The sequence below is a fragment of the Puntigrus tetrazona genome, chromosome 5 (genome assembly GCF_018831695.1).
Source record: "Puntigrus tetrazona isolate hp1 chromosome 5, ASM1883169v1, whole genome shotgun sequence".
Classification (NCBI taxonomy): Eukaryota; Metazoa; Chordata; class Actinopteri; order Cypriniformes; family Cyprinidae; genus Puntigrus; species Puntigrus tetrazona.
In genome coordinates, this window is record NC_056703.1 from 3,690,562 (window position 1) to 3,715,209 (window position 24,648).

The 24,648-nt window shown below is 38.4% G+C and overlaps 1 protein-coding gene across 3 annotated transcripts in view; it reads left to right on the forward strand.

Annotated features, from left to right (window-relative positions):
* Positions 1-24,648, forward strand: part of znrf3 (zinc and ring finger 3) — a 70,321-nt gene that overhangs the window by 12,974 nt on the left and 32,699 nt on the right. Inside the window, exon 1 of one of the 3 annotated variants that reach the window (XM_043239949.1) lies at positions 21,042-21,324. The exons of 1 other annotated variant lie outside the window; for it this stretch is intronic. The gene's annotated coding sequence lies outside the window, so the exon portion shown is untranslated. Of the gene's footprint in view, positions 1-21,041; positions 21,325-23,544 lie in introns of those variants that run through there. One more of the 3 variants, XM_043239948.1, reaches the window with a different exon arrangement.

Genomic DNA, 24,648 nt, shown 5'->3' on the forward strand with positions numbered 1-24,648 from the left:
GACTCTCAATGCGTTGGAGATCTGCTGTTTGTTGATGCAACACTTTGTAAAGGTTGTAAAAATCCCTCTCTCACTGTTTCCTGTGCTGCCTTTGACTGAGTGTATGTATTTAACACTCCTTACAGCTTCTTTCGGCAGGATTTGAACCCCTATATTTGATTTCTTTACTGTCCCGACCGATCCTGATGATCCAGACCGCACATGATGATGATGATGATGATGATGATGATTCTGTTATTTGTGAATTATACCTTTGCGGTTTCCTCATCTTCGCCTCGGCCGTGCAATTTCAGCGTTTGAATGTCGTCGCCTATTATTCTCGTTCATACGTTGTTGCTGTACAACCCGCGTGGAGTATCGCTGTGTTTATTGCAATAAGCTTTAATCAAAAACACGAACTTCCTGCAACAACGACATTTTTTCTCTGATGGCATGCAATTAGCAAACAACAACAAACAGACGATCCGATCGATTCCCAATGGGCAAAGTCATGTCCCGTCCTATTTCTTTCCCTCATTTAAGAAGCCCTTTCAATCATAAATGAAATAAAATCATGCTACTTTTTCATTGGAGCATCAGTGACGTGCTTCTTGTTGCTCCAGATGTTCACTCTGTGTGTTTGGAAGCATTAGTCGGTGTATTTTGATTTATTTATTATTTTTTTAGCGTGTCAGTTATTCCATTATATCATCGCCCATATATTTGTCTATCCTTCTGTCTCCACTTTAAATGTTTCTGTAAAGGCCTAACTTGTTTAGAGCTAACACATAAGCATCATTTGTAAGGATATTCAGGTCTCGTGGTAGATTGCGACTTCACTCGAATCCATATTTTAGACTTTTAGAGGGCAGAACTGATTGCATTTATTGCTTTTAGGTTCGGCTGTTGGGTAGGAAGTCTCTGGAGTGAGGTTTAAGCTGGTCTTTCTCCTCGTGGTTTCTTGTTTGTCTCCATGCTTGCAGGTGAAGCTCAGAGCCGGTTTCTAGATGATCCCACGAACCAGTGACATTTATTTGACAACAACTTCTAGCCTATATTTAAAGATCTGATCCAATGAAAGGTGTGACGGATGTATTATTGTAACGAAAATTATGAAACCTTTTTTTGTCGATCGAGATAGATTAAATAAAATATAAACGTTAGATGGGAAACTTAACATAAATGAAAATATATTTTTTTAATTTGCATTTTTTATTAAAATGTAATTAGTTAATTTTTCTTCTCTAGTGTAATTAAAAACTTCACATAAAATTAATTTACATTTTTTATTAAAATGTAATTAGTGATTTTTTCTTCTCTAGTGTAATTAAAAACTTAACATAAAATTAATTCACATTTTTTTATTAATGTAATTAGTTATTTTTCCTCTCTACTGTAATTATAAACTTAAAAATATTTTTTTAATTTGCATTTTTTATTAAAATGTAATTAGTAATTTTTTCTTCTCTAGTGTAATTAGAAACTTAACATAAAATTAATTTACATTTTTATTAATGTAATTAGTTATTTTTCCTCTCTACTGTAATTATAAACTTAAAAATATTTTTTTAATTTTTCATGTTTTATTAAAATGTAATTAGTTAATTTTTCTTCTCTAGTGTAATTAAAAACTTAACATAAAATTAATTTACATTTTTTATTAATGTAATTAGTTATTTTTCCTCTCTACTGTAATTATAAACTTAAAAATATTTTTTTAATGTACATTTTTTATTAAAATGTAATTAGTAATTTTTCTTCTCTAGTGTAATTAGAAACTTAACATAAATGATTTTTTTTTTAATTTGCATTTTTTATTAAAATGTAATTAGTTAATTTTTCGTCTCTAGCGTAATTAGAAACTTAACATAAATAAAAATTAGAAACTAAAATAAAAATCTCCTCGCATAAATAAATAAATATAAAAAATGTATGTGAAAACTGTAATATAAATAATAATAATTAGAAACAATAAATAAGTCAAAACGGTATTGAAAACCAACTGCACAAATAATGCTGAAATAAAAACGAAAACCGAATGGTTTGAGAATCGAACCTAAATCCTTGCGTGCATGCGAATTTATCATATTTATTATAACTATAAATCGTAAATAAAACCTGATTCAAAACATTAGTGACAACTACATTAATTAATGTTAATGTAAAGTATACAAATACTGCAGTAAAATAAAAAATGTAAATAATAATAATTATTATGATAATAAATGAACTCTTTCACTGTACGGTCCAGTTATAGCATTTTGATGCACATCAGTGTCACCAGATACTCTTTCACTATACGGTCAAATGAAGCATTTTCTCCGACATATTGCATAGCTTTCAAGCGAAAATATGCCCAGGAATTGGCGTTTCGTGCCGTCTTCCTACCCGTGTTTTACTCGTCGTCCCTCTGATTTGGCGGCTTGGCATCCAACCCGACGTGTCGCTCATGACAGCTTGTGTTTCCTCTTATCAACCCTCCCGTTATCATAGCGTGGCACGCGGGCCCAGGAGAGGCCTGCTCTGATGCTATCAGCAGCTGCAGAGCGAGCCGCCGGACCATCAGCACATCAAAGCGGCTGAGAGGGCCTCGCTTGCCAAGCGGAGAGCTCACAGGATGGACCCGAGCGAATGGTATGTGCCGCTCTCGGAGATCAGCCTCCGATAAGAGACGGGGAAGAGCCTGGATTTGTGCTGTTTGCTTTTGCTTTAAAGTGGCCCCAAACGTCTTTCATGCAAAGTAACGAATCGACTCTACGTCGCCCAAACGAGACGTTCGAATCCCATTTCCGGTATCACAGGGAAACACATTTGCATAATTCCCGCCTACGTTTTGCATTGGCCGGTCGCGAACAACTTGACCCCGCCCGCAATCACGTCGCTTGCTTCTCTAACGCCTTGCTCTTGAAAGACGCTTGAGCGCCCAGTTGGTTTGGACCGATGAATAATACATGCTTACGTTTCCCCCGAGCCTTCAGAATACACGGCTGTCGTTTCCGACGTGGCCAATCAGAGCAGAGGGGGCTCGCGGAAATCAGGGGTTCTTCAGAACTGCTTTGAGAATCGAACCTGTTCTGGGTGGCTTTCGAAACGATATCGGGAGCCTTAAACATGGCACAATAGGGGCGCTTTAACACTTTCATCCGCTGGAATTGATCAGATATCCCAAACAGAACCAATTCTAGATGAAGGCGAGTGAGGTTCTTCATAAGAACAGGTTTGGTTTCTCCAATCCGGTCAGTCGGCCTGCAGTCAATGGGTGCCGTCGGAATGAGAGTCCGAACGGCTGTTAAAAACACCACAGTAATCTCCACATAAAAAAAATACTAAATTATTTGTAAATGCTATCATTTTTGAACCATACTATAGTAAAGTGCTTGAATTAATTTGTGGTAATTCTATAGTTGCATACTTAACATACTTATTTTTTTTCCAAAAAAAAAAAAAAAAAAAAAAAAATAATATATATATATATATATATATATATATATATATATATATATATATATATATATATATATATATATATATATACCAAGTTTTCAATATTTCTTGGTTGATTTTTGGTTGATTTTTGTGTATATATATTTTTTTATAAGTTTTCCATTTTTTAGTTTTTTTTCCAAGTAACAAATTTTTTAGCTAGTTTGCAGCTAGCTAGTTAACTAGACTAGGCTGAACGCGTCACCTATCCCAGGAGAAAATGTGCAGAGAAGATGAAGGTGCGCAGGCCACTGAGCCGATATCAGGATGCCTGAGATGCCGAGGATGGTTGCTTCTCACTTTCTTTGTTTGAGTATGAACAGAGTCTTCTGTACAGACGCTGATAGAGACGTGAGGCCTGGGAGGAAAATATAAGGAAGGGGTCCAGGATGACGGCGACTACAATAGACGCTCTGTTCTGGGTCTAGTCGTATAAGCGTGGTTTTATTTTCACACTTCTTGCGTGGCGCTAATCATGAGGACAGTAGGTGATGAGTATCTCAGTATTTTTCTATAGGTGTTTTAGATTATTTTTAAGTTACTATTTGCTGGTTTTCATTCATGTTTTTGATAGATATTGCATTAAGATGATATGCACAAATCGTTATGGTCACACAATAATTTTTATTTTTTTTGCGCAGGTGACTTTGCATCAAGTCATGTGACCAAATAAATCTCTCCTATAATTGCCTATTATCTCCCAAACCCACCTGACCGGGTGTTTCTCAACGCTCAATAGGAAACATGAATTTCTGCACAATATTTCTGCGGCACAAACTTTTTATGTAAGTGCCGTCAAATGATTAATCATGATCATGTGTTCGGAGTTAATTTATTATGTGCATATATAAATACACGCCCATGCATTATACATGAAAACGCTTACATGTGTATATGCATTCAGATATTTCTTAATATATTATTTATGAATCTATTTCATATATAAACAGCATTTTTTATTAAATATATACTTGCATGCGTTTGTAAATGCACACAAGCACTACACACTAAAACTTTTATTTTGCATGCAATTAATCTGAGTATTTCTTTTTTTCAGTTTTTTGAACTTATTTGTGTGTCATGTTGAAATGCTAGTAGTTTGCATTTGGTGCACTGGTGTCAAGCTCATCACCGGCTTCTTAATTAGTTGGTTTTGCCGCCTAGCAGCGTTACTTTTTATTGTTCGTCAATGCAGTTATTAGCATATTATTAAATTCTGAGGTACAGTATGTTGGTAGAACGTGGCTGTGTGTCTTCTGCTGAGCATCGCTCGCTTAAATGCTGCTGTCTGGGGGCTAAATGCAAACATCTGTCAGATACGCTGAGGGTGAGGGTGACGTGAGATGTCAGGAGGTGTGTGTGTGTGAAAGTGAGACACAGATGGTTGATTTCAGCTTCGGGTTGTCCCTCGGGCTTTATTAATGGCTTCACGTGTTTTCATATGAATAAAATAAGGATGAAGCGTTTGGCGTCTGGAGAGGCGCTCATGTGACGTTTAGAGTCTTGTGCTTTCTTTTGGATGACTTGGTTGGATGCGGTGTGTGGTGAAGGCCTCTAGACACAGAGGTGATGTAGTGGCTCCATGGTTTGGAAGATCATAAGCTTTTCTTTGTTACCTGTTCTATAGAATCAAGGTTAAGTGCAACTCTATGCAAATGATCACAAATGCAAAAAAATTAAAAAACGGTTTCATCAGATATTGTTTTATTAGTGTTTACAGGGTAGCAACAATGAACAGTGCGAGCCGTGATGATTGATTCGTGAACAAATGACTCTTATGAACCGATTCTTTTGAATGATTCAAAAGCGCATATAGTGCTTTTTGATCGACTAGTTTGACTAGATTGAATTGTCAAGAATATATATTTTTTTTATTTCTTGTAATTTGTATTTTTTGCAAGCAAATAAGTTCTGAGAAAGATATCTTTCATTGCTTTTGTGAGGGATCACAGCATTCCTCGGGTGAATGACCATCAAAGACATGGGACTCGTTTATAGCGGACTCACTCGTCTTATTGAAAAAGTTGTTGCGAGAAAGATGCATAAATCCGGTTTGTCGTTGTTCAGCGCAGTGAGGTTTGAGAGTAAAACCGTGACAATCGACTCTCTTTATCTCTCAGCGTCAATGCTCTCGAATCGCAAGTCGATTCGAGCGAGTCATTATCAAGAGCCGGTTCAAAAGATCGATTTGTCCACGAGCGGGCCGTAATTGCTTTCAACCTCGCGGACTAGAATCCAGAAAACGAGTTGCTCATTACAGCGAGTAAATTAGCTTTAGAGTTGAAAAAGCCATTTTCCCGCCGTATCGCCTTCAGAGGTAGTTGACCATTAGCCCGCCTTTAGAAACCGGCCCCCTCTGATCCTTCCTGCGCTCATGTATGTGAACATTGTTGAGAAGATTGATGTTTAACTCTTGAGCATTGGAAGCTCTTCTCTTCCCCAGACCTCTCGGTGCTCTCTGTGTTTGCCAAGCAGACATACTTGGCTTACCTTTGGCAGAGGGTTCTGTAGCATTCTGGGTTCGAACAAAGCGCTGTTTGTGTAGCCTGCTCTCATTGCTGCTGTACAAATGTTTGGTGGAATTCAGTCGAGCGACCGCGTCCAGCCCACCGCTAACCCCAGAAGACCTTCCACAGTCCTTAAGAATAATAGGCCTGTTTCTCGAAGGATCCGTGTTGGTCGAGGGTTGTGAATTGTATCTGCTCCGGCTCATGTTGACCTTTCTTGTCGACCGCTTGGTTTCTTTTCATCTTTAACTCTGGGATTTGAGTCACCGTTTCCTTTTGAAGCAGTGCATTTACATGCCCTTTAAAAGCCCAGTTTCAGTCGGGCTGAAGCAATAACTTGCCCTTGAAATGCCATTGAAACGCTTTAGTCTGATTGAAATCATGAAATCAAGTCGGACCAACATAAAGCAGTTCTGTTTAAATTAGAATAAATGAAAAGCAACCCATATAGAAAATGCAAACAGTAGCAGGTGTTTTGAGATATATAGATGTATAGATACATATATACATGCATACATATACATATATACACATATACATATATATACATATATACATACACACATAATATATATATATATATATATATATATATATATATATATATATATATATATATGTGATGTGTATATATATATATATATATATATATATATGTATGTGTATATATATATATATATATATATATATATATATATATATATATATATATATATATATATATATATATATATATATATATATATATATATATATATATATATATAGTATATATATATATAGTATATATAGGTGTATATATAGGTGTATATATGTATATATATGTATAACTTTTTTTTTATTACGGCCAGATAGTTGAACTTAATTACTATTTCTGTCATTTCTCGTGAGGCGAAAATCTGCGTTACATCTGTGTGATGGTGTGTGTGTGTGTGTGTGTGTGTGTGTGTGTGTGTGTGTGTGTGTGAGTGTGTGAGTGTGTGTGTGTTATTGTGGTGTGTGTTTCCCGTAAGCTTTGTTTACTCACCTCACCCGTATGAGTGGATGCACATGTGCCGAGACGCTTCATGTTCTTCATGTTCTCCTCTGCCATCTTGTTTTAAGTGCCAACTTTATTTTACACTCGAAAAGTTCAACAAAAAAGCTAACGCAATAAAACACGCAAAGAAATATAACAAAATGGTTATGTTTTAGCAAATAAACTCTTCACTTGTACGTATGTTTTGTAATTTTTTTTTCCAATGAAAAAAGTCATATTTCTTATTTTGTGTTAATATTAATTATTAATATTATTATTATATAGTCAGACTAATATGCGGCCAGAATACTAGTGTTGTCAAATGTTTAATCACATTCAAAATAAGTTTTCGTTTACATAATATGCGTGTGCACTGTGTATATTTATTATGTCTATATGAATACACATACAGCATTTATCTTATCATGTATATATTTTTATAATTGAGAGCAAATATAAATATATTTAATATATAAACTTAAAATTTTTCTTGTGTATACATGCACATGTCATAAGACATAATACCAACATTTCTTTCTTTTAAAAATGTCAAATGGTTAATCGTGTGTGTGTGTGTGTGTGTGTGTGTGTGTGTGTGTGTGTGTGTGTGTGTGTGTTTTCTCTAGTGGTGTAATGCTAATTCTCAATTTGCCGATTTAAAAGCCACACTTGACCTTACTCTGTGTTTTTGACCTTTCGTAGTTTCGTAAAATATCTTGTTTTCCTCCAGTGGCTGCCCGTTGTTTTACTCGGCTGTTCTCAAGTCACGGGTTGATATTCCATTTTTGCGTTTACCTATTGCTTTATTTCTATTGCATAAACGAAGCAAAAGTCTGTTTCGAGTTTTTCGCTACTTTTCATTTAAAGAAAGCTTTTTTTATAAACATTTCCTCCTTTTATGTCGCTCCGTCCCTCCCCCTTTTTGATCTTTCTTCTCATGCCTTCCTCCCGATTCGTTTGTGATCTGCTCTGGCCAGCTGTTTTTCCAGCGCTCTGCTCCTTTGTTTTCCGTGACCTCCGGGGCTCAGTAAGGGCTCACCTCACTCGGTCCGGCCCAGCGGCCAGCGGCTCGATCTGGACATAGTTTCTGCTGCGAGCTGCTCTCTCCCGGGCAACCGCTGTCTTTGTGCTCTACCCCTCACTGTTTGCCTTGAGTCTCTTTCTCGTCCCTGGGCCTCATTCTCTCTCTCTCTCTCTCTCTCTCTATCAGTCTGTGTCTTTCTTCGGTCCCACACCCCCTCCGTTCTCTTTGGGGATGGTCCCTGTTTGATCACTATAGGGGGTGGCTCAGGGCCCCGGGGGCTTTTGATACGGTCACTTTGGCACTGGCCGCTCCATCCTGCGTCGACTGAAACCACCGGGCCTTGGATGTCGCTGAGGCCTTTGATTAGTTTTTTTTTCTTGCAGTACTTCTGAACGGGCTGGAAGGATGGGATCCTCTGTTGTTCCCCCAGTCCTTTGATGGATGCTGGTTCTGTGAATAGAGGCTTGTGTTGGAACAGATTTTGCTTGTTGCTGCAAATAGCTGCCGCTGCAGTTTTGTTCAAAGAGTGCAAGACGAGTCTAAAAGAGATACAAAAGTTCTGTGTTAGTTCAAGAAGCGGCCGGAAACTTGGGACGAATCGAAAGTTTGAGAACCTCCTTGCAGTTTGGGAAAAATTTGATTCGTCTTTCAATTTATTTCTTTGTTGGCCAAAACAATTTGGTATAAATGGGACTATAGGACTATACAGCCACAAAAACAACATTAATAATGATAATGATAATGATGATGATGATAACGGTAGTAGTAATAATAATAATATTAATACATATAAATATTTTCCCCATGCTTATTTGTGAGGCTGCACAGTCTGACCAAAAATTAAGCATCAATATTGCTATATAACAATACTACTACTAATTATTATTATTATTATAATTTATCATGTGTGTATATATATATATATATATATATATATATATATATATATATATATATAAATTATAATATATATAATAAGCAATATTAATATATATATAAAAATATTATATATATATATAAAAAATTATATATATATATATATATATATATATATATATATATATATATATATATATATATATATATATATATAAAAAAAATTATATAATAAATTACTACTGGTATATTTTACTGTAAAATAAAGTAAAAGGACAGAATTTATTTTTTACATATACTATTGTAATATTTCGCTGTAAAAGTATTTTAGAAAATGTTATTTTCTTAAAAGCTTAAAATATGAGATGCTGTTTTATCGTAGTAATTTAGGAAAATGATTATCGTTATTTTATAGTACAACTGTAAAATTACACTACTAATATTTATGGTAGTCATGTAAGACACGGCCGCATTCATTGTAAAAAAAAAAATAATAACAGATCACTCTGAGAAACACAGCGCACATATTCACTAAATGCCTTATTGTGATATTTAGATTTATTCAGTCAGTTGTTGAGCTCTTTTAAGAAGTCCGTCCTCTAGTTGCTTGGGAGAGAATGTCGACTGGGATCTCGTCCGTCCTCTTCTGCGGCGGAAGGGAGTAGCAGTCTATTAAAAAGTGAGTCAAAGAAAAAAACCACCCCTCTATTCGCCCTAAGGTGAAATCTTATATTTGCCATAAGCTCACGGGGACTTAGAGGTCGGAGCAGCGCGAGCTCTCCGGCTGGGTGTGATGCCGGGGTAATGACTCCCTCCTAATTAAAAAGCGTAATGTGAGTCGTTGAGATGGCTGATTAAATTGGTGCAGGGATTAGGACTGATCTCCCCGAGCGAAGGGTTTTGATGTGAGCCGCTGCATGCATGGAGGAGGGACCGGGGCCTGCCGGGTCAACGGCCAGAGATCAAAGCCATACCATTCATCCCATTCCTCAACAATGTTTCCATAATGCTGCCCGGGCAGCTGGAGCACATAATGGAGGGATCTGGATTCACTGGCACACGGAGGAAAAGTGGTTTAGATGTTTGTTTGTTTGTTTGTTTGTTTGAACGGTTCTGATTCATGACTCATTTGCCCAGGGTTTGATGGGGCTTTTATTTGCTTTAAAGGGCAGGTCAAGGGCACGCCTTATTTTTTTCCGGATTTTCTGCTGCACTTTTCTCAGAAAGAGTCGATTCAGACCCGTCAGATGTGTTAAACCGAGCCGAGTCTACTTTCAGATTGATCAAAAGTGGAAGTTATAATGTTACAGAAAAGTCTTTGCAATCTTTGCCATCACAAGAATGAACTTGTACTTGTAATATACTTGTAAAGTATATTGTGATTATAAAAACGCTATCAAGTTTAATAATATTTGTAACTAATTAGAGTTTTCGCTGTATTTTTTTCAAATAAATGCAAAATTATTTTTTCCCACAAAACTTTTCATTTGTAGTGTTTTTTTAAATAGATAATTTCCATGATTTTTAAATTTTAGATTTGTGTATGTGTGTGTGTGTGTATATATGTATATATATGTATAATATATATATATATATATGCATATGTATATATATATATATATGTGTGTGTGTGTGTGTGTGTGTGTGTGTGTGTAGATGTGTTTGTACACTTAATCTGCAAAATACATGTATATATTAATATGTATGTTTTTTATTTAATTAAAAGAATTTAAATGTTGTCACTGTAACAATAAATTAATTTTTTTTATTGCTTTGTTTTAAAATGCAGTCTTTAGCTGCATTCTTGTTTATTTCAGCAGTCTTTTTTGCAAATGAAATTATTTTAATTTTTTTTTCCTTTTATACGCTTGATCGTTGGTACGATTGCGTCGTCGAAGAGGAGATTTCTTTTGTGCGAAATGTTAAAACCACCAGCAACCAAAACGAATGTCAATTTAGGTCATTTTCTGGTTTCTCAAAAGCGCAGGCCTCCGAATCTGTGAAGCAGAAAAAAAGCTGATGTAATGGGTTTAAGGGGAGTCAGACCCTCCTCATCAAACCCCCCCACACCCCAAAAAAACCTCTCCAACTCAACCCTCCCTCAGCCACGGCCAAATATGGATATGTTGAATATTTCATTGGAGTTTCTTCTCCTTTGCCATCTCGGATCAGATGCTAATGCCACCCTGAGAGAGATAGCTGCTGAAGTGGAAAGATCGGGGGAGTGAAGTTTCTGATTCAGTGGTTTGGTGCTGTTTTTGTGGGGGAGGAGGGAAGGCGAGTGAAAAGGACGTGGGGAGAGAAATCCCAGCCTTGGCACTCGCTTCTTTTTGGTTCTCCCAGCATTGCAGGTTTCTTTTGTACTCCATGCAACGCCTCCAGATTCCTTATAGTCGAGCATCAAAGACACGCACTGCCTCAGTACAAGAGACTTATGGGTAGGCTGGGTGTGAGCAGACTGTCGAGTTCAGCCCCATTTAGTCCGAGTTAATCTCTTTTCCCTGCAAATCTCTCTTCTCATGTAGAAATATTGGTGTAACTGTATTGGCCTGCATAGAGAGACTTGTCCAACCTGATCTCTATATACACCCTTACGTGAGTAATTGAAAAGATTGAGGGCACTTTCGACTTCCTTCCGATGGGAAAGCACTCTCGAACGTGATTTAGTCGTCATAGAAGGAACATTCGTGTTTTGTGAAAATAGGCAAATTTTCCAACTCCCCTAGAGTTTTACCACTTTTGAATCCGTGCAGCCGATCTCTGGGTCTGGCGGTAGCGCCTTTAGCTGTAGCTTAGCATAGATCATGGAATCTGATTAGACCGTTAGCGCCACGCCCAAAAATGACCAGAGAGTTTCATTTTGCATCAGTAAATGTAGAAGAGTCTATAAATAGGAAGAATATCGAAACTCTGGTCATTTTTGAACGTGATGCTAACGGTCTAATCGGATTCCATGATCTATGCTAAGCTACAGCTAAAAATGGTACCGTCAGACCCGGAGGTTGGGTGGAAACCGTTCAAAACCGTTAAAATTCAACTGTTTAACTCCAGGGGAATCGGAAAATGTGCCTATTTTCAAAAAAGCGGCATGTTCCTTTAACCTTAAAATGACTGTATTGGTGATCAAATGGTGTACTGACTTGCCTTCTTCCTGCTGTACAATGAGAGAGTATCTCTTTCTTAGCGCCGCTTTGTTGCTTTCCACCCGTGGCATGGATACAACAATTCTTGTTTTGATGTGCTTCCAAATAGCTTCCGGTGTTGCAGTGTATGGCGTCCAAGATTCTCCCTTAAGGAATATACCAGAGGCTCTGGCTGTTCCTGAACTCTACCTGTCTTTCCTTGTACTGCTCTCATAACGCCAGGAAATGGCTTGGCCCTTTTTTCCCCCCTTCTTTTCTACATGCACTTGTTTCCTCTGGAATATCATCAACCCAAGCTTCCTTCAAGTTGTCTGGAAAGGAGCTACGTGCAGGGAAAGGAGGAAATTCAGTAGAGCTAAAAGGGGTTTTTCGGGGATGCACCAATATATTAAAATTCTCGAGGACGCAGAAAAGCAGGTCGTTTTCATGTATGGCTGATATTTAATTTCAATAATAAAAAAATAAAAATTAAAATAATTGTTTACAGTAAGGTACAGTTTTTTTTAATAATGCAGCAGACATTCAGTTTTTATAAATTGCATTAAATGCACTTGTAATCTTACAAAAAGATAAAAATTGAAAAATAAATAAACTTTTATCACAGCAATGTTTCTAGGCACCAAGTCAGCATTCCTGAAGGATCTTGAGAAACTCCACAGGAATAAATGGTATTTAAAAAAAAATTAAATTCTGTATTTTTTCCTCACATAAATACAGCTTTGAGCACACTTGCCGTAAAACCGTTTAAAAGTCTTGCTGTCCCAGACTTTCTGAATGTTAGTGTGCATTGTGCATAGTGTGCATCCCTGCTGAGAATCCGCTGGCTCCAGTAGTCAGTGCTCTGGAGGCTCATGGAAACTGTAGAGTAGACTGAAGTCTGCATGTCATGCCTCATTAACTGATTATTGCCTTATATCCTCACATACTTTGAATGCAAGCGTAATGAAATTGGGCGTGACCTTCAATTCAATCCACATGTGGCCCGAAAACCCTCCATCCAGCCCTCTCTTGTACATGTATAATCAGAACGTAGGTTCTGACCTGGAAACCAAGGGTTTTCTTCTGTAGGGCGACCTCCTTAAGAAAACAAATCTAAGGCAACAGAAACTCGATCTAACCTAGTGGCTTAGCAAGAAGGGGGGGCTGGTTAGCCGTGGAGGTGCAGAAAACACACTCTTTCCAATTTCCATGGCCGCGCATTCTTGAGTCCTATCATTCGACCGGCATTTATCTCTGTAACTCGATAGCCAGCGAGTCCAGAGGCTAGAGTAAGCTTTGAAGGATCTACCAGAGATTGGTCGAGTGATTCTCCACCCCTTTTCCGGGACCGGCCCATACCGGGGTCGTTCTTTTGATTGACAAGTGGCGTTGGCACAGGAGCTGCTCTGGTTGACGGTGGGCTGAAGCGCCGTTGCAGCGGAGCCAAGTGTTATGTGTGTGTAGAGGGGTGGAGGATGATGCCTGCGGTCGGGTTTTGTGTGTGTGAGGTTGTCAGGGAATGGGTGGATATTTTGACTGGTTAGTCTCTTGGGAACCGTGTTTTTGCTTTCTTTGCAAACAGGTCGTGCATGAGCAAGCGCTCATCTGTTTTCCAGTGCGTTCGCAGAATTGTGACGGGAACATAATGCGCTGACAACTTTTTACAAGCTTTTTTAAAGAGGTCGTTCACGCGAAAATGAAAACCCGGTCATTTGCTCACCCTCCCTTTAAAGTGCCCCTATGATGGGTTTTTGGTTTTGGAAGTCAACAGGTTGAGATGCTTGCAAGGTCTAAAACACTTTTGTTGTCTTATAACATGCATTTATTTTGACCTTATTTGTTCAGTGACTCCCAAACAATCCGTTCAATGAGTCATTTTTTCGCAACCCTCCAGTGATTGGTCGATTTTCATTTAAAGCAGTGTTTTTAATGCTCCTAAAGTCAGCCTAGTGGCAAAGAATGAAATTGCATTTTCATTCACACCAACAAGTGAGCGGCAATATGCTAATTTTGACATCAACATGAAACGGCTTGGGATTTATTTTAAAAACGACTCGTTTGAATAATTCAGTCGACTCTTTCTTTCGAGAGGCAGTAACTTCATACGCAGCACATTTTCAGATATAAAACTTTGCAGGATGTTTTCGTTCACTTAGAGCTGCTACACATTGTATAAAAGCTCATTTTCAAAAATCCATAATAGGGCACTTTACAAATAAAGGTTCTTCACAGCAATGCCAACCATTTTCCACAAAGAGCCATTCAGCCAAACAATCGAACGGTTCTTCAGATGCTAAAGGTCCTTAATGGAATCATTTAGGCGAAATTATTCTTCCATGGCCTTTTAAAAGTGCACGAGTGACACGAAACATGTGTTGGCTTAGCACCGAAACGGTGTTCTTGAGAAAACAATGATGACCGCATTTGCATTTTAACTCGAACTCTCCCGCTGAAAACAGATCAAGCCCTTTTAGATCCTGGCAATGCCCCAGAATTCTCCGCTCGTGTTGGGCCATCCATGCCGTTGATCTCAGAAGGTCATTCCATGTGATGGGATGTGTTAGAGACAGTTGGAGATGGTCTATATGGTGTTGACCTTTAAAGAGAGAGCTCACTGGATCAGCCCAGTCATCTCCAGCATTGCTTTCCCTCTTTCAAGAGCCGACCCAATGCCCGCACACTTGTTTAAGTGGTAAGACGCTAATGTCGGTGTAGCATGCGTGTGAAAGAAAGGGCGTGCGTATAAATAGAATCGTCCAGTCTATATGTGCCTCTTAATTTTTTTTTTAGAGTCGTGGTTGTTTGTTTTCCACTCGATAGGAGCAAGCACTCGCGTTGCTGGAATGTTTGACTGACAACAAGAGTAGAAACTTGTTTCGTAATGCGCGTAAAACTCAGAGCTATGGAAATATGATTAGAGAATCTGCTCATTCTGGGCAGGATGAGATCGGAGTCTGGCCCGTGCCAGTGGAAATATGGAGGTGTATTACTTGCTTTTATAGTGACACATTTTTCTATTATTCATGTTCTTAGCAGATGTTTATACCTAATAGACTTTGAAGAAACGAGCATGTTGTTTCTGGGAATGTTACTAAAAGAGAGGCACAGCATATCCGTGCATTATCAGTTTTTGTTTGGAAAAAAACTAAACTAGTCTTGTGTCTGGTTTTCCTTTGCCATCATTTAAAACTCATGTAGATTTAATTCTATGAAAAACCTGAATGAATTTGCCATGCTAAATGTAGGGTCTTAAAATAATGCATATACATTTTTAAACGCTGTACACTTATGATATAGCTCTTAGCTGATGTTTGTGCTTAAAAGGCTTTAAAGAAACTGCGTATGTTGTTTCTGGGAGTTGTACATTTTCAGTGCAATATCAGTATCTGTAGATATTGTAAATATGAATTATGCATGCTCATTTCCCCTGTTATTACATCTATATCATCTTTTCCAGCCTTTAAAAGTTATGCAGATCTTCCCACGCTGTGCTGCAGATTGGTGGGGGAGTGATTACATGAAGCATGGATGAGTCTTAACTTTTAAAAATAATGTTTTTTGCGATTTTGGGAAAAACACCCAAAACAAAACATAAAATCGTGTCATTAACCCATTAAAACCAAAACCTGTGTGAAACGATTAATCGCATAAAAAATATATTTTTTTTCTTTGCATAACATGTGTTCTGCGTATGTTTATTATGTATACATAAATGCACACATGTATGCATGTATATATTTATCATTTATATTATAAATAAACACATTAAATATATAAACACATTTTTCTGAAATATACTGTGTGTGTGTGTGTGTGTGTGTGTGTGTGTGTGTGTGTGTGTGTATATATATATATATATATATATATATATTATATATACATATACATATATATATATATAAAAAAACCTTTTATATAAAAAACTTATGTTTTTAATTAATCATTTTATATTACATTTAACGATATGTTATACGGTTATATATATTTTTTAAGGCAAATATAACAGTATAAGTTATATTAATTTAATTTGTATTAAATTTACATTTTTTTTTACTTCAGTACTTTTGAATGCATTTATTTTTATTTGTTGGTATTTTTCCTAAAATTCACATTCTTTTTCTTGGTGACCTTTTTCTTAACTTCCCACCGGCCTCTTCCACTCCCTCGCCCATCTCTGTGCCTTATATATATATATATTTTTTTACGACGGCCAGTGCTGTGCCATCGTCGTGGCATCAGCCTTTGGCTGGCGCGGGAGCCCTCGTCTGTTCCAGCGCTCTAATCACATTCCAGCAGAGGCCCGGCAGCGGCTTGCTCCGCATTCCACAACTCTGGGGGCTTTCCAAGAGCCCTGCGCAGGCATTCCTCTTCCCCGGGACCTTCAAAGCGAGGGAGGGACTTCAAAGGCATCGGTGAGGCTAGGTGTTGATGACTACAATCCTCCCGGGTACAGATTTACCCGCCTCCTGAACTTCAAGAGCGGTTGTGGTAGTATTCTGGCGTGCACTTTTGCCTTCCTTGCCCATAAATCATGTCACGTTAACTCTCGACGTATGCTGGATTTATGTTGCACCTAGAGGCTGGCGTTCAGTGACAGACTGAAGTGTGAATGTTGTTGTCATGAGGCTTTCTCGCTTTCTCTGATGTGGCACTTTAGTCTGAAAGGCTCACAGTTTGTGTGAACCGATTACCAGTTATTGCGCAGTGAGAAGGGTGGTTGCGTTTTTGTTACGCATTTTCTTGCACTACTTGTAGTTTAATATTATTTTAATATCTCTCTTTCTCCAAAGTGACCCGCGTGACCGTTCGAAAGTCGGGTTGGCCGTGAAAGAAATGGCTTTTTATTCAGGATTGATCAAAAGTGACAGTAAAGACATTACAAATTCAAATAAATGCCGTTCTGTTTTTTTCTTTCTGTTCATCAAAAAATCCACAAAAATAATGTTAAGCAAAAAAAATATTTTCAGCATGAATAGACTTGACGTTTTAATAATGGAAAATTCAGCTTTACCATTACAGGAATAGATTATATTTTAAAATGTATTTAAACAAACTCGGGTGACACTTTATATATTCTAGTAACTTAAGTAACTAGTAACAGTAAGTAACTTTGCAACTACATGTCAACTAGCAGTCATTAGAGTATTAGTAGACTGTCTGCTTAACATCTTCTGACTCTTTATTTCACAATATAGTACATAATGAATATCAGAAACTTTGCAAGTATATGTCGACTTATTCTACTAACCCTAAACCTGCCCTAACAGTCTCCTCTGAGAGTTAGTAGACATGTAGTTTCAAATAAATGAGAATTAGTTGACATGTAGTTACAAAGTTACTTATAGTTAGTAGAATGTCGAAAGTGGATTGCGAAAATAAATCGTAACCCTATAGCTATCTCAATGACCCCGAGCTTTTTAGCTATGCATGAGTCCGTTGCATTCTGTGGGAATCGAACCCATGACCTTAACATGGTTAGCATCATTGTTATCGAAAAGATAAAGAACTCTAGTTAGAATTTAGTCGTTCGAGTAGCAGACGTTCGCGTGAAGAGAGAGAAAGATTCTCACGCCATTGATGGTTTCAATCTCTACTCGCAGTCTTATAATAGACCGGCCTGTCACTTCCCCTCTGCTAAAGATGTCCTCCCCGGTGGCTGGACGATGCATATTTGAGTCTTTACATGATATTAAGTGTTTGCTCCGCTCTGAATTGCACCATTTGTTTGCTTACGTCGTTGTCAAGGGGACCGCGCGTGAACGGTTTTTCGGGGAGCCGGCGCAAGACTCCTTAAGGCGTTCCTGTGGCTCAAACAGCAGAGCATGAGGCCAAGGTCGTAGGTTCGATTCCCAGGGAAGGCCTAAACGATTCCAATATGCACTTACAAGTGATAAAGTGTGGCTTACAAATGCTTGAAACGTCTCGGTTGTAAAGCAAGACGCTTGTACCCTCCATAACTCTCCTTTTAGAAGAAGTTGTTTTCTAAACCCTGAGCGTGCTTGTGGTCGGTGTCTCATGATGTCACCTCCTTCGTCTTGGGTACATGTGCATGCTTTCTAGGCGAGAGTTGTTGGGAGTCTTTGTTGGCCAGAGGTGACTTTTGCAACTGTCGTTGCATTGGTTTTGTCTAGACGACAAAGGAGAGGAAGTCGCCTCCTTTGAAAAAGGGCCCGGTCTCCCTTTATGAGATAATATTACACCGTCAGAGCAGGCCCCACCTGCAAGGCTTCTCCAGCTGCCACACTGTAACTCTATCTGTGCTCTCTTCAAGGCTGCGATCCCCTTTGAAGTTATTTCCAGTGCTTGGGAAACGAGAAGACACAAGCAGTCAGAGCGGCAAGCCCCTCCTCTTTTCTCTCGCTCTCTCTTTTTAAGAATATTTTTAACCCCCGTGCGTCAATAAGAAAGGGAAAGTTACGCATGGGTCCGCAGCGGAGAGAAATGTTCATGCCGTAACAATTTTAAGGTTTTGGACTCCGTTTAAAGAAGAGCCGTGGCAGATTATTGTTGAAGCTTTAAAAAAAAAAAAAAAATGAAACCAGCAAAAATATGTAATTATGGAGGTTTAAGTTTGAATTATTTTATGTAAAATGTATATTTTAGAAAACCTGCTCAAATCAAAGTCATAAATATAAACTAATCTGAGGTTGATATCTCAAAAAAGGAGCTTTCAGTAAGGTGTGTGTGTGTGCGTGTACACACACACACACACACATTATTTTTATGAAACACGTCCAAAACACACTCCGACACAAGTTATAGCTGCATTATTTATCTGGCGCTGTGATTCAAAATAGCAGTTTTAATGAGATTCAACATGGACGTTTTTTTGTCCAAAAGGGCCGATATTTTTGTACCTGGTGCAAAAATTGATTTATTAAATTAACTGAAATCATAAAATTCACAGCTGTGCCAAAATATACGCATCTGGCGATAACGATTTGAAAAACTGTCCCAAAGGTCACGCAAGGGTTAATGTGCTTGTAATCCTTCGTGCTCCAACTTCACTCTTAGATGTAGTTTTGTTTACTTCCTTTTTATTTTGCTTCTTTTCGCAGAACAGAGACGCTCTGCGATTGGAGCGCGAGATTATAAACGTCCGACAGCTTTATGGCTGCGCATGAAAGCGAAGAGGGAGAAGGAGAAAGATAAATAGTCCGGGGCAAGTAGAGGAGAAGCCGTAGGCATCTGTCCCATTCCAGTATTTCACACTCTTCCGATAGACAAACCAGAATAGTGTTGGAGTCTGTGAGTACATCCTCTGTTTGGATAGTAGGTGGGAGTTCAGACGGCCAGCGCCAAAAGGAAACTGGCCGGGTTGCCTTGTGTCCCCAATGCAAAGCTCTTCCCGCTATGTGTGGGCATTTGATTACAAGACAGCCTTCCAGTTTTATAGATGAGGAAACGTTAGAGATATGTAACAGCTGATGGGGAGCGACGGCTACGGCAGGGATCTACGTAGGGTTCAGGAGAGAATGACCTCCTGCTTTGTGCCAGAGGGCACGGCGTTAAGCTACTCTGGCTGGCGTCAAATGCTTTACGTCGCTTTTCTCTCGTAGCGCAAAAACGAGTCCAGGGTGGATGTGCTAGCTTGAATGCATTTCATGCTTTTTGTTGCGTTTTATCATGTCATGTGAATTAAACTAATATTGCGGTGTATTATTCGTTTGCTAATGTTAATCATATAAAATGAATGTATATAATTTGATAACAATGGCTTATTTAATAATTCTTGTCAAGCGAAAATTAAGTTTTCCCCTAACACTATCTCATGTTGCTTCACTCTTATTTCCAATAAGAGTATCTTTTCCCATAACCTCAGGGGAGCAATAGACAACAATACACTGTATGGGTCCAAATGATACATTTTTCGTTCGTGTCAAAAATCATTAGAACATTAAAGGAATAGTTCACCCAAAAACTAAAGTTAGCCCATATTTTACTCACCCCAATGCCATCCAGCTGTATATGACTCTTCTTTCAGACGAACACGGTCAGAGTTTCGTAAAAATGCATCCTGGCTTTTCCAAGCTTGGTAATGCTGGTGGATAGCGCCCATTATTTTGAAGCTTGTAAATCGGACGCATCCACAAGTACTGCTAATATAGAATAAAACTAATCTATACGTCTTTGGTATAGATTGATGGGTAAGTTGAGTCAGAAGTCAGCTAGGAAGCCTCATTCAGTCAGTTATTCGTGTTATAATTTTAAAACTAGAAAAAATTTAGTCAAACCCATCAATCTGCTTGGATATATATTCCAGATTTATGGAAATGATTGCCACTAATCACCTGCATTACCAAACTTGAAAAGCCAGGATACATTTTGATGGAGAATATGTATTCGTCTAAAGGAAGAAAGTCGTACACACCTAGGATGGCTTCGGGTAAAATACGGGATCATTTTCATTTTTGGGTGCACTACTCCTTTAAGCATAGATGCATGTTCCATGATAATATTTAACACATTTCTTGCCATAAACATATCAAAACTTCAAAAAATCAGTAATATGCATTGCTTAACTTAATTTGGACAACTTTAAAGGCGATTTTCTCAATCTTTTATATTGTTTTGCAACCTCAGATTTTCAATTAGTTGTATTTCAGCCAAAAACTATCTATCCTAACGACCCAGACGTCTAAGGAAAGCCGATTTATCCCGCTTTCACATAAATTTCATTGTGAAAAAAATCGACTGGCCTCGCGGTCGTATCGTGTGTGTGCTTCTTCTCTCAAATGTCGGTTATTCTTGATCACTGTATCTTTAGTGGCTCTTCTAAAGCCTGTACGGCAGAAGTGTCCCACTCTATCTCTGTCAGCCGCCAAAATACGAACCGAGAGGGAAGCCAGCAGCCGTCCGAGGCTCCCGTGCACATGGCGCTCGTTCGGCGCTGAGAATTCCCAGCACTCTCGCTTGTTTGAAAGGCTCTTGGCCTTGTTTGAAAAGCTGCCCTGAGAGCCGCGGCCGAGGACAGAGTTTCTGTAAGTGGCTGTGGGCCCGGGAAGAGGGGGGCTGTGAAGCCCGCTTGTGGCTTTGATCAAATATTCCCCCACCTCTCCTGGCAGGACGCTCTGTTATTCCAGGAACTATTCCGCACTCCCGCGGCAGGAGGCGGAGGCTGGGTGACGGACACGGGGTCAGAACCGGGAAAGAGGGAGTTCGGTGAGACCAGCGGCGTGAGGAAGGAGAGGAATTGCCCCTCGCCGAAGGAAATAAAAAAATATATTCTCGGCTTGAAGTCGATGGACTCGTGGCCTTGTGGTCATGAGTGATGTCTGTGACCCCGGGGCACAAAAGCAGCCATAAGTAGCACAGGTATATTCGTAGCAATAGCAAATAATACAAAATGATGCATTTTTCTTTAATGCCAGAAGTGTTAAGTAAATTCTGATTAGTAATATGCAACTTTGTTTGGACAACTTCAACATTTTTTGCATCCTCAGATTCCAGATTTTCAAATTGCCAAATATTGCACGAGCTTAATAAACCAAATGGAAAGCTTATTTATTCAGCTTTCGGACAATGTATACGTCTCATTTTTTTTTAAAAACTGGCTTTATGGTCCGGGGTCACATGTGTCCCATGTCGGATTATAGCTGCTTGTTCAGATGACATTCAGTACAGCCCCAATTTTTTCAAACATCTTCAACGTTTCTCGTATTTTATTTGCAAGAAAAAGATGATATAACATGAGAAGAATTCAAGACTCAATTAATTCAGGAATTCAATTAATCTTGATAATCTCAGACAATTTAGAATTTTTATAAAAATAAATGTAGATCGACTTTAATTTTTTTTATTTAAATGTAGCTAAAATAAATAAATTGTTAAATAAACTATAAAATAAATTGTTTGCAACCTCTTACCTCAAACAAACAATTTTTTCATTGTATTTAACGAATTTGGTTAAATGTTAGAGTAGTTAAACGTTAAAGCTTAAATTTAAGTACACAAATAAATGGTAACCAGTTAACCTTAATTGGTATCAAGCACACAAATAAATGATGCCAGTTTAGGTTAACCGGTTACCAAGCATTGCTTCATTTTATTCAGTCTAGGACATGGACGAACCAAAATTCATTCAAACACCTTCAACATTTCTCTTATTGTCACAGTTTATTCATTGATAGTAAGGTATGTAATAAATCCGGTTGGCTGTTAAATTTAAGTACAAAATTAAATAATACCATTTCATCTAGCAATGGGCAAGCAATGTTTGATCCAGCTCAGTTTGTAGTGTAAAAAGATCCATCAGCAATTAAAGAACAACGCTTGAGCAAAACGCGGCCAGATCAAAGCGTCGTTTTTTTGCCTCACATTTTTATTAATTTTACTGGTAGTCCTCTGTATGGAGTTGTGACTGTTTACTTTGCTATCCTCACTACAGTGTCCTGCGCACACTAGTCGAAGAATACATATCAGAAATGATATCCGGTGTCTGAATACTTTTTGTGTCGCATTACAGTTGCGGTCGAGTAGGTTTGTTAGTTTTCCGTTCGCTAATCAGAGGACATAAATTAGCTGTGAGAAACCTCGGTGTGGGGTTGCACGCAGTGAAAGTGGATGTAGTGGGTTCTGGAGAGCGTAGCCTCAGGCTAGCTTGGCTTTTTGATTGTTGAGGGTGAAATTGATACTGGCCTTGACCTAAATGCCATGCCTGTGGCTTCGACTCATCTGTTCTGTGTTCTCTACGACTGGACCACAGCCACGACACGTTTAGGTCAGCTTCCACGATAAGAGGGCCGTTTTAAAACATTTAGCTCAGATTTGACGCTTGCTGTGTTTGGTGCGCTTCAGTCTTGCAGCCTTCAACTGGCTTTTTATTTAAGCGCGCGTGGTCCTTTATCATCTCATTTGAAGCGGTTAGGTTTAAATTATATAATATTGCGTGTCGTAATGGCTTCAGGCTCTCCCTCCGAATGGGTTTCAGAACAAGGAAACCATTTACTTGATTTTAAATTGAATCACGACCTTTAAATTAAATACGTTTCCACCGGTCAGAAATATGTCTACCTGGCTCTTAATACAGATTTACTGATTTAACTGATAAAAATTTTTATGAAATGTATATTGCAACTAAAATTGCTGAATAAAAATAAAGCTAAAAATAAAAAGCTAGGGCCCTGTGAAATCCATGTTATTTTCTTTTTTCAAATTCAGTTTTTTTTTTTTCAGTTTTAATTTTCCAATTTTTTCCCTAGACTGTTTTATTGTAAATTTAAAATCTTTATAGAAAAAAGAATGTCTAATTAACTGAAATCATGAAACTTACAATATCTATAATTTATTAAATGTTTTACAAAAGTTAATTTTGAAATGTCTTTATTTATTTATTTATTTTTTGGGGCCAAATTAATTTTTTTCCATCGATTTTCTGATTCCATGTTAAGGGTTTCATTTAAATATTAACGATGGAAAGCATCTCTAATTAATAAATAAATAAATTCTATGACGTTCCCTTTTCATTTTTTGCATTGAAGAAATCATAGAGACCCAAAATATAAAAATGCATTAATAAATTCTGTAATTTATTTAAATAACACTAAAATAACATGCTTTTGCATCTTCCTCTTTGCATTATTATAGTATTCAGAGATTGATCTTGGGCTTTTAAGAAACAGCATTGTCTCCTAAAAACGTCCTCTACTGGTGCAATGAAAGAAACCAAGCGCGTTTAATATTTTTATGAGTGTTTTTGATCTGAGTTGAAGCTGGCCGCCGCTGTTATAAACTGGCCCCAGGCAGACGTGTGAACACACACTGATGTCTTTGAATTGCTGGACGCTTTGAACCGTCAACAAGTTTTATCAAACACAGCCAACCCATCAGAAGAAAAGCCTAAAACGAGAAACTCTGCTACCTGGACCGATTCGGTCGAGGAGGCTGAAATACTTGATGATCAAAGCGTCAGTGAATCGAGCGTCTGGCGTTTCGATGGGCTTTTTCTTGTTGTTGAGATGGGGAAAGTTTCTGACCAACTCTAAATCAGGTCAGCCTTCATTCATAGGCAGGGAGGAAAACAACGGTTTGCTTTTGTCTTTCCATTTTTCGAACACTATTCTGATAAACAATTCCATTTAGCATTATTTAGAAGAGCATGCTTTGCTTTGTACGTCCCGTCCTTGTATAATTATCGTCATCTGTTGGTGCAAGCTAAAGACAAACAAACAAATAAAAGGGGGTGGTGAAAAGCAGCACCCTGGCAGCCGCCCATATTCCATGTATAGAGATGACTTGCATGGCTAGCTCCATTGAGAATCACTTACGCCATCGCAGCGCTTTATGTACTGCGCCGATCCGACCTTTTTTTTTATTATTCCGCTGATGCTTAAGGTGGAACGGCGTGTGAAGAGTTCGACCGCCTGTCAACATAGTGATTCCCACTGAGATTTCATTGAGAGCGCTGCCCGTGAAAGGAGACGCACACATGTGAACGGCTGTGCAAGAGAAGCAGAGATGAGAGGCTCTGAGGGTGGCCGGATTGGACAAGGGACACCTCTTTTGGTGGTTGAAGAAGAGATGGCTGGGTACTGAATGATGGGCAGAAAACTGGGCATGCAGCCAGTCGTGGGGGCCTACTGGGGAAATGCGTCGGGCCGACCTTTGGGGAAACATGAGTATTGGTGCATGTGTGTTGTA